The sequence below is a fragment of the Nyctereutes procyonoides genome, unplaced genomic scaffold, assembly GCF_905146905.1.
Source record: "Nyctereutes procyonoides isolate TBG_1078 unplaced genomic scaffold, NYPRO_anot_genome, whole genome shotgun sequence".
Classification (NCBI taxonomy): Eukaryota; Metazoa; Chordata; class Mammalia; order Carnivora; family Canidae; genus Nyctereutes; species Nyctereutes procyonoides.
The window spans coordinates 461,476-472,968 of record NW_026575133.1 but is presented as its reverse complement, the minus strand read 5'-3'; positions in this window follow the sequence as shown (position 1 = coordinate 472,968).

The following is an 11,493-nucleotide window of genomic DNA, read 5'->3' as shown; positions in this document are numbered from 1 at the left end:
GTAAAGGTGAAGTAAGGTAAGAATAACATTCTTTATAGCACTTGAGTTGTACTAGGCATTGTTTTGAGCACTTTACATATGCAAACTTTTTAAAACCTCACCAGAACTCTATGTGATAGGCATTATTGTTGATTCCATTTTAGAGATAAGGAAGAGAGATTAAGTCATCTGACCAGTTGTATATCTTATAAACACCAGAGCCATGTTGGGATCCAGGCCGCCCGACTCCAGGCTCTGTGCACTTATAAAGCATTTAGCACAGTAGCACAGGATGAGCTTCCAAACAATAATAATGTGGATGATCAGGCGCCACATGGATGCCCAGACAAGGATGCAGGAGCACTTCTGTTTGGTAGCTTGGAGGGTGATTCTTTTCCAAAGTCTAGTTTGAAGGCAGAATTGTGCACCTGTAGTAAAGTCGCTTAGAACACCAAGTGAAAAACTCAAGGAGAGGAAGGGCTTAAGTTGGGCAAGCCAGGAGTTCTGGGGTCAACTATTTGATGACTTTTCAGAAACTACTCTGCGATTCTTTTCCTTAGGTGTTTTTTCACACTTGCATTTCTGTTTCCCAGTGGTCACACTCTTACTCACCTAGAACCAGGATTTCCCCCTCTTCTCCAAATTTCTCCCTCCAAGAACCAGGAACATTTCTTCTTCTTGGTCAAAGCATGGCAAGCATTTAATATCAAATTTGGCCAGTAGGTGTCAGCATCTATCAAAAAATCAAGGATGGCTTAAACTCTTCATTGAAACTCAGATTGCAATTATGTAAAACAAATTAGTTTCCTACTTTTTTAATGTCTAGAAAGCTGTAATTCCATTTTCAAGCTTCTCTTTTGTTGGATATATGCACAGAGATTACATTTTAAACATTTTAAAAATAGGGAAGAGTTTGAGGATAGAAGCTGCCTTCTTGATGCAAAGATTAAGAAAATAATTTTCTTATAGAATCATTCAGTCATTGATGCATAATGACTATTTATTGACTACCTTACTTTGTCTACTCAGCAATAAAGAAGTCAAGACTTGTAGGAGAGGATCCTGCATGTCATAGGATATTGAAGTTTAAAATGATGTATTTTGGCTCACTGGTGTCTTTTGGGAGACATTTGTCTTGATTTTGGTGTTTCTTTTTTTTTAAATTTTATTTGTTTATTCATAGAGACACAGAGAGAGAGAAGGAGAGAGAGAGACAGGCAGAGGGAGAAGCAGGCTCCACGCAGGGAGCCCAGCCCGACTTGGGACTTGATCCTGGGTCTCCAGGATCATACCCCGGGCTGCAGCTGGCGCCAAACCGCTGCGCCACTGGGGCTACCCAATTTTGGTGTTTCCTCCCACCTTAATCTATACATATTCTGCACAACATACAAATGTGCCCGCCACCCTTGTTTTAAGAAAATAGAGTGTGTGAATGTACTAGACAGCTTAGTGTCATTGAACTAAAATCCACTAAACACCTATTTTTTTGTTTCTTAATGACATCTTTTCTTTTCTTTTTTTTTAAGATTGTATTTATTTATTCATGAGAGACACACAGAGAGAGAGGCAGAGACACAGGCAGAGGGAGAAGCAGGCTCCATGCGGGAAGCCTGACGTGGGACTCGATTCTGGGTCTCCCGGATCACGCCCTGGGCCGAAGGCTGCGCTAAAACGCTGAGCCACCCGGGCTGCCCTCTTAATGACATCTTGGGCAGATCTCAAAGCTTCCTGGCCACACTCATGTTTTTAATTTTTTTTTAAATTTATTTATTTATGATAGTCACAGAGAGAGAGAGAGAGAGAGAGAGAGGCAGAGACAGAAGCAGGCTCCATGCACTGGGAGCCCGATGTGGGATTCGATCCAGAGTCTCCAGGATCGCGCCCCGGGCCAAAGGCAGGCGCCAAACCGCTGCGCCACCCAGGGATCCCCACACTCATGTTTTTAAAAGTCCAGCCTAGTTCAGCACAATGAGAAGCTTCAGTTTCACATTCAACTCAAAGCTCTTTCCTTCCTCCTTAACTTGGGTATGACCAAGGGCCCCCGCACTGGGGAAGATACAGTCCATTCCCATTCTTTTCCATTCTGCTTCTGTAGCCACCAGGATTGGAGAGGCAGAGGAGGGACTAAAGAGAGAAAAATAAAACCTTTGCAGGGAAGGAGGCCCTGCAGGATCTCTGTACTGCATAGATGCTGTATATCTCATCAGCCAGAACCAAGCACATCTAGGTGGAGGGACATAGGAAATGTACCCAAGGCAAGGTGACCTCTTCCAACATAACCTTTTCTGACTATCGCCCCCAGCCCCTTCTGGGCTGGTGCCCTCTCATGAGCAAGCAGCTGCCTATTCAGGGTTCCAGTGAGAAGTCTCAAGCTCTACTATTTTATATGGAGTCAGTATCACAGAAAATGCAAATATCCTTGCTGGGGAAGACTCTACACCCTTCTAAGGTAGTCCTACTACTCTGGGAATATTTCTGCTCTTGATTTAGGCTGTAGGAAATGATGACAGAATGATAGCAGGACCTCTTGAGTTCCTCTTCATCCTCTGAATGTTCTTAGCACCTATTTTCCTCAGCTTTAGGGCTTTGTTTATTTAAATATTTTATTTATTCATTTGAGAGAGAGAGTGCAGGTGAGCAAGCATAAGAAGGGGAGGGACAGAGGGACAGGGACAAGCAGACCCCCCACTAAGCAGGGAGCCCAATGTGGAACTTTAGATCCTAGGATCCTGAGATCATGACCTGAGCTGACAGCAGACACTTAACCTACTGAGCCACCCAGGTGCCCCTCAAAGTTCTATTTCTTTCTTTTTTTTTCCTAAGAATAGTTTGTTTAGAACCTTTTATTATTTTTTTTTATTCATTTATTCATGATAGACATAGAGAGAGGCAGAGACACAGGCAGAGGGAGAAGCAGGCTCCATGCAGGGAGCCCAATGCGGGACTCAATCCCGGGTCTCCAGGATTGCACCCTGGGCCAAAGGCAGGCACCAAACCGCTGAGCCACCCAGGGATCCCCAAAGTTCTATTTCTTATGTACGGTCTGGCCATTGTTCATATATTCAGTCTCTCAGTAGCAAGCAATAAACTTGTTTTTTTCAACTATGACACATTTATATCATATTTTACAAGTTATAAAGTACATTGAGATATATCTCCAAGTCTAGTAAGTATTAAAATCCTGGAGGACATTATTATCTTCGTTGTAAAGTTGGGAAATAGGCTCAGAGAGGTCAAAGGTCAAATGACTTTCTACTATCAAAAAACTGCTAAGGAACCATGTGGGATGATGATGACTCATTCTGATTTTCCTAAGAAAATTTTGAAGTGGGCAAGGGAGGTTCTTGTCTCACAGGGTCAAGGAATGAATCTTATAGACAAAGGAGAGTGAGTAAAGGTGATAGAGTTTAATTAAACAAGGATACAGAAAAACCTGTCAGGAGTGAGAAGGGTTCCAAAAAGGTTGCCAATGTGGGTCTCTACTGACAGTCTTTTATTTTTATTTATATATTCCACTGACCAGGGAGCTTGTGGCCTTATCATTCTTGTAGTGTCTCGGTTTGAATAAGGACTGGTGATAACATCTTTAGTGGCTTAGTTCTTTTTTGGGGTCTGGTCACAATGTGACTGCCATTAAAAGACCCCACCTCTGACCTCAGATCAGGGTGGCCTGGATTGTTGCCTTATTACTGATTTCATTATGCCTCAGAGTAATCAGTGTAATCAGCATTTCTGGGATTTCTGTGAGCCTGTTTGTGTAGCTCCCTACCTACTTCTCCCTACTTAGCTCCACCTGTCCCTTACTCAATGAGAGCCTTCAATGTATATAGTTGGGTCATATACTTGGAGGATGATTGCCAAATGTATGGGGTGGGGGTGGGGGTGGGGTAGAGATAAAGGAAGTTTCCAAAAGATTTTTTTATATGTCTAAGTAGATTTACAGGATCTTGGGGGTTGGGCTAAGATTGCCTTTTGCCCTTAGCAAAATAACATCTAGGCAGTTGAATCGCTAGGGGATGTCACTTTGCCTGTTTTGAGGACTTGTCAATGGGCTGTAGATAGGAAATTCAATAATTTTTCTTCTTTGTTTCCCACATCAATTTCTGCTCTTTTGTCCTGGTCTGCCATCCAGTTAAAAACCCCTGTTACTGTTAGGAGTTAGTTGGACAGTTAGGTAGTTAGGGCCAGGATCCCCAGTAAGAAAATACGGAGTCAGGACAGCTAAAAAACAGCACCAACATCCTGTTTTGCAGCTTAGACAGGGCTGCACTAGCATTCTGCTTTGCAGCCTTTGCAGAAATGACTTCTGCAAAATGTCCTAAAATAAGGCAATTAACCACAAAACATTTCTCAATATCACAAGCAAGAGGCAGTTAAGACATAAGCCCCCAGATGTCAGCAAAAAAGACCATCAGCACACTGACATTAACCTAACAGGTAGACAGGTATATGACCAAAGCCTTGATTAGCATGACTCAGTACACCCTCCTTGCTTAATTAAGATCGTGCCGCAAAAGAGCTCATAAAAACCTATAAACTTAGAAACTCCAGGGCAACCGTCTTGGACTCCCACCCCTCTCTGGGAGCTTTGTGCTATATATATCAATAAACTTTGCTGCCCACCACTTTTTGTCTGGCTACCTCTTCATTCTTTGAAGTGACGTGACCAAGAACCACAAGCAGTAAAGGCAGAGAAATCCTGCAACATTACTGTCAGAAGTGCTCTGGTTTGAACAATAATTAATTCATTTGGTCATTTTATCCTACACAGCTGGGACTTGAACCTATGACTGGGTTCCAAGACCATTGCTCTGTTTACTGAGTTTTACTAACCTCAGCCTCCCTAGTCACTGTCTTTCCCACCTCCAGGCTTTGCCAACGCCTGCTGCTTAGTGCACTCCAGCCCAGTGATGTGTTTAAATGAAAATTCTTTTTGAAATCTGTTTCTTTGTTAACTGGTTGATGAGGGTCAATCAGGTTTTGGTTAAGTGCTAATTAGCAAAATGAAAATAGAAATGTGAAAATAGGTCTTGACATTTAATAGCCTAATATCCCTTAAGGAATTAGTAGCAGTAGCTTGAATGTTTGTAATAAACACTATGGAAAAATGATGTACATGAGTGTCAATGTTTAACATCTTGCCCAGGGCAAATTTTACTGAACCTAGGCCCCTAAACTGTAAAAGCTCACTGAATCCTTTTAAAAAACCAAAGATTGTGTAAGTGAACCAGTTACAAACCCATTCAAAATTATTTCCCTTCAAAAGTACTTGGAGCAGAATGTCAGCTTATTTTCTGCAATTAATTCAGCCTTTCTTAAGCAGAATGTCTGATTGCTTTAAGCAACCCTACAGAGAGGCTTTTTGTTCTAGAACAAAAAGGTGTCTGCATAGTTTATGTTAATGCAAACCCGCAGGTGGCAAATGACTACTCTTTGGAATGAAGGCAAATGGTTACTCTGAGACTACTGAGATGGGATACCGCACGTGATTTGAGAAAAAGGAAATTGCGGCAAGAAATAAATTGGTCACCCCTGGTCTCTTTGTGAACCTTGGAGTCTCAGGCCCAACCATCCTTACAGCCCTCAACGCACTGCCTATTCTCCTCTCTGCTGTGATCCTTGAATTAGTAAACTCCACTGGGAAGGAGGATTCTTTGGTGTCAAACCACTCCCAGTCCTAAAACTTTCCATAATTCATTTAGTGCAGGAATTCTTCACAGCAGGAAATGAGCCTCTTGGAGTTCAGCTTTAATTTTACATTATTGTTAGAACTTCAAGAGACAATCTGATCCACTCTCCTAATTTCTGGTAAGGTAGGTATTAAAGTGTGCATGCCAGTTTTACTGAATTAGCCGAGTGGCCACGCTGGGAATAGTACCCCAGCCTCCTAGGGCAGTGATTGTTCCACGGCAACCCCTTTGCCACTAGCTAGAGGCTGTAAAGTCAGGCCATACTCAGCTTGCAAATAGCATTACATTCTGAAACTGCATTTGTACGTCGCTTGTTTGGAACTTGGGACACATACTTGTTTATATGTTGATTAGGTTCTCTGGCCAGCTCAAAACCCATTTTAACTCATATTACTGTTTCAATCTCTGAAGCAGCCCAAGCCCTCCAAAAACATTTCTCCCTAAACCTTTCTGAAAGCTAAGCTTTGAGTTAGTGGGGAACCCCAAATGGGCCAGGGTGAAGGGAAAGAGAACAAAGCTGATGGAGGTGATGTTGCTTCCACCAGGCAGACTTTCCCTCAGGCGGTTCCTGGATATGTGAACTGAAAGGCTAAGGCTCTGCCCTCTTGGGATCCCAAAAGTGGGATCTGGGGTAATCTGAATCTGGCTAATCTGGGCTCTGCTCCCAGGATTTCCCACAGTTTTGGTTGCAATCCAGAACACACAGACATCATGGCAGTAGGGGACTTGCCAAGGCATCTTGGACTTTATAAGACCCATTTTCAATGCTGATGCCCTAGGAAGCCATAGCCAGCTGGATTCACCACTCTGGTGGGTTTTAACATGTAAATTTTATTATTATTCAAGAATAGTGAGACTAACAGATTGGGAAACAATTGCCAACAAAGAGAGTTATTCATAGTTCCCAAGAGAAGGGAGCATGCCACACCACAGTGGGGGATGGGGGGCATAAAGAGAAGCAACAAGATTGTTCAGAGGCAAAAGGAACTCAGGAAAAATGTGGGCAAGTATGTTTATTGTGGTTTCTGTGGAAAGAAACAGGTGAGGCATGTAAGCAGATATATATCTATATCTATATATATCTCCACCCTTATTCTGTGCATGTGAAGCTATGAAATTATTCTTTAACCTAATTCTCTTCTTTCCTCAAAGAATTTCTGTGCAATGCCTCCTGAGATGCTGTCCTCCAATATCTGTTTTATCATTGCATAAATGTTACATTATTGAGTGAGAAGGGTTTGGCACAGTGGTTTCAATAATGGATAAGCTATAAGCCTTGTTCTCAAGGAGCTTCTAGACTAGGGATGAATGATTATAGATGTTTTCTGGGTCACAGATCCCTGATCATCCCTGTAAAGGTCCATGAACTGGAGATTAAGAACTTTGGTTTGTCAGGGAAGGCAGAAAGGTAAATTATACTAGAAGGTGTTTGATACCATAGAAGTCTGTATAACAATGTTTTTCAATCTTGGCTGCATAGAGAAACATCTAGGGACTTTTTAAAAACATCCATCCTGGTCCCATATCCAGAGGTTATGATTTAGTTGCTCTGTTGCCACCTGGGTATCAGGAGTATTAAATTGCTCCCTGGGAGGACTCTAATTCCAACTATAGACAAGGTTCTGCAGAGGTGCAGTGAGTGAGTGATTAGCTCTAGCTCTCCCCAGAGCTAAAGGAGTCCTCCACCCCCAGCCCCATGAGAACACAGAGACATAGAGCTGAATAGGAAAAAACAAAAAAACAAAAAACAAAAACAAAAACACCCCAAGAATCAAATGTGAAGGGAAAGAAATGCAAGCCAGATCTTGGAGAACAGTCTGGGGTAGGTTGGGGAAGTGGTTCAGAACTCCATATCTGGATGGAGAGGGGTTGCTAAAACGCTGTTTTCAGATAGCATTTAGGACATACTCTTAGAATGGTGGTTGATAGTGGCTCAGTAGCACTACATGTGACTAAACCCTTCAAAAGCTTCTAGAAAAATGACATATTAACAATGTGTGGTAATAGCAAGTTTTAAGTTACTAAAAACGAATGTTCTTATGTTCAGACATTTATCAGCACAGGAAGCCCTAAAGATCAAGGCCTGGTGGGACCAGGCTGGAGGGAATTAACAGCAGGAATAATCCCATCAGAATATTTATTGAGGGCTCACTACACTTCACACATTATTTCATTTAATCCTTACACCTATCCCTAGGAAGTAGTTATGATGATCTCCTTTTAACAGGTGGGGAAACTGAGGCTTAAAAGTATGAAAGACAAAATGCACTGGGTAATTAAGGAGCTAGTTTTATTCAGGCTATTGCTCTAGGGAGAAGGTTCATTAACTAGGACTATCTCAGTGAAAGGGAAGGGGGTCTGGGGTTTTATAGAAACAGATAAACAAGAGAATGGATCTAGGGGAGTTCTGGGAAGGGTGGAGACAGGTCTTATCTTGGAATCTGGGGAGGTCAGGCGTTGTCCTTTGTGAGATTGGCTGTTACTAGAATACAAAAAAATAAAGGGATTTTGATGTACGAAAGGGTGGGGGGACTTCTTAACCCTCAATGTTTTCTTGGGACTCAAGATTCAGTATTGTGAAAAGGTTGAAACACATGTTCAAAGTCAATTAGCCAGTTAAGTGGCCCAGCTGGATCCAGACCCAGTCTTACCAGGGCAATCTGTTCTGGATTTGCAGTCAGAACATCAGTTTCTATAAAAGGAGAGACTGAGTGCCATTTGACCAGGAAAAGCCAAGGCCAGGGAAGATTCCAGAGAACATGGTTCAGATTCAGTTATCCCATGAGCATGCATGGAATCAGAGTTGGGTTCTAGTTAAATAGTTCTAGGATCAGCCTTTGAGGAATCCAACAACCCAAGATCCAGGTTGAGGGTCCCCAGCTGGGAAGGTCCCAGGCTCCCTATAGGCAAAGAGAACTACCAGGAACTTTCAGAGATCCTGAGGTAGAAGCTGTCTCATCTCTCTTTCCACTCTCAATACCCCTCTGGGCTTGCACGGACAGCTGGGCACACAATCGGGGAGCCAGAGAGAGGCCTGTTCCACTCCCAAGGGGCTCTTCAGGTGATCTTAGTGGCTAATTTGGCAGAGCAACTAGTTGCTTCACATTGATTACCTGTCATTCTCATGAACTCATTAAGCAAGTTCAAGGACCTTTACTGCTTTGTTGACTAAAGGGTAAAATCAGAATGAGTTTTTTACACTTCTGCAGCTTAATAATTAAAAGGCAGAGAGGTAGTTAGTTCTGTGCTTTCTAACTTGTGTGGCCTCATAAGCTTTCCTTTAGGCGGCTAATGTGAATATCCTCTCATTTAATATACTCAGAAGAGTATCCTCTTCTGAGGCTTACAAGTGGAGTAAAGAGATAATGAACACAGTAAATAAGTATATTATGGAGAATGAGAAAACATCATGGGCGCTTTAGAAAAAAAAAAAGAGCTCACAGTAAAGGGAACTTGGAAGTGCTAGGAGGAAGGGTTTGCATTTTAGATAGGGTGGTCAGTTGAGTAAAGATTTGAAGGTGAGAGAGTGAGACTTGCCGATGTAGACGGAAGAAACCTTGGACAGAGGTTGAAGCCAGTGCAAAGACCCCGGGGTGGTTGTGTGCCTGATATATTCAAGGAGCAGCAAAAAGGTCTGCCTAGAGCAGAAGAAAAAGGTAGAGAGAGATCAGAGATCTCTCATAATAGAGAGATCAGAGAAATGAAGGAGGCAGCTGATATAGCACCTTGAATGCCTTTAGAAGGGCTTTCACTTTTACTCTGAATGAAATGGGAACTTGAACATTTTTTTTTGAACATTTGTTATTACCATATTACTAGCACTATTGTTCTTTTTTGCCTACTCTACTCTTGGGGGAAGAGGCTTGGGTCCTTTTAGAGTTACAGGGGATGCAGGACACCAACCAGAAATAAGAATGCCAAAGTCTGGATGTTAGTCCAGGGCATCAGAGAATGTGGAATCAGAAGCAAAGACATCAATGTGATGGTGAACTTGGGGGAAAAAAAAATAGAAGAAGTCAGAATTGTAGGACTTAGTCCAACTAATTCCACCTCTGGGAGGTCTTCACTGACTTGTCTCCCAGTGAAAGATGAGGACCCTTTCTTTGGATTCCCATGGCACCTAGGACTTGCCTCATGATAGGTTCAATCCATTCTGTTGTATTTGTCTGTCTGTCCGTCTGTCTATAAATCTTCCCTCATAAAACTCAGTGTTTAAGGTTAAGGTTCCTGTCTTATTTATTTTCTTTCCATAGTGTCAAATTCAGTTCTGGCATATGGCAGATGCTCAGTGAATGATTCATGAATGAATGCTCACTGTGAATTTTTAAGTGATAAGTGCTGGGTACCATCTATGCATTTTATGTGCATTAACCCATTTAGTTTTCCCAGCAACTCTCATAAATAAAGACTATTCCTTTTAATTTTTTTTAAAGATTTTATTTATTTATTTATTCATGAGAGACACAGAGAGAGGCAGAGACACAGGCAGAGGGAGAAGCAGGCTCCATGCGGGGAGTCCGATGAGGGACTTGATCCCAGGACTCGATCCCGGGACTCCAGGATGATGCCCTGGGCTGAAGGCAGGCTCTAAACCGCTGAGCCACCCAGGGATCCCTGTGATGCTAAATTTGAATCCCAAAACTTAACAAGGATGGAGGACATATTAAAATTAATAATTCAATAGTGAACAGAAGCCCAGAAAGCTGTAATTATCTGCCTACGGTTGAAAGGAAAAAGGAGGGGGAATGTGGGATGTAGAAATGGCAAAAAGATAATAATCCACCTGGATTGCTACCAGATGCACTAACACCCCTCCCTTTGGCTCCTTGGCTCTCTAGGAAGCTCGCCCCCAGACGCTGGAACTGCCTGCCAGTGTTGATGGCCATTCCTGCTGAGACGTGGGACAAAGATGGGAGGTTGTGCCAGGAATACTTTCAGAGGAAATGAAGCCTTTTCCTTTTCCTTTGTGTGTGTGTGTGTGTGTGTGTGTGTGTGTGTGAGGTATAATTTACCTACAGTGATATGCACCAATCTTAATGGTTACTATTCAATGGGTTTTGACAGATAAGGTGAAATTTTGGTGACTCAAAACTTCCAAATTTTGAGTCTTAGAAGAATGAACAGCAGGCTAAAGGTCAGGAGTGCCTAGGCACAAAAGCATAGAGAGCTAAAAAGAGCATTAAGGCCCTTGTGGCAGTTGTTTGCCCCAAGAACAACATGCCCTTTGCGTGTGACCAGTAGATAAGTGTGAAGGATAGTCCACACATTTGCATCTCAGAGATAGAAAACTAGTTTATAATGTGGAGTTTGGTTGCGGTTTGCATATAAAACCTAAATTCCTTTTTTTTTTTTTTTAAACCTAAATCCCTGATAGCAATACCTCTCTGTCTTTTGCTGTCTCTTTGGAATTCTTTAATTACTTCCGTTTCATCTTTACTTATGCATAGTACTATTCCACATCCAAACAGCCTCAGGCTTGCTGCTTACCTGTCACTAGTCCAAGCTACCCTGTTAACCCTTACATATCCAGTCAGCTGGCTTTTCAGCCAATTTCGGAGAATGTAGAGACGTTTATTCTTGAGGATGTGGATATGTACATCAGCTGCATTTGGGATTGCTGTTTATAGGCTATGGATAAGGACACTATTCAAGAGTTATGAGAAGGGACAAACCATCTATAGTGTAAACACATCAGTGCCCAAAAGGAGAAGACATCCCAAATACAGTGAGAGCTGAGCAATCAATTGACTGTGGTTCAATGACTCAATACCTGAGTGCTCTCTATCTACCTAACATGCTCCCCTTCCTTCCCATCTTTACTTAA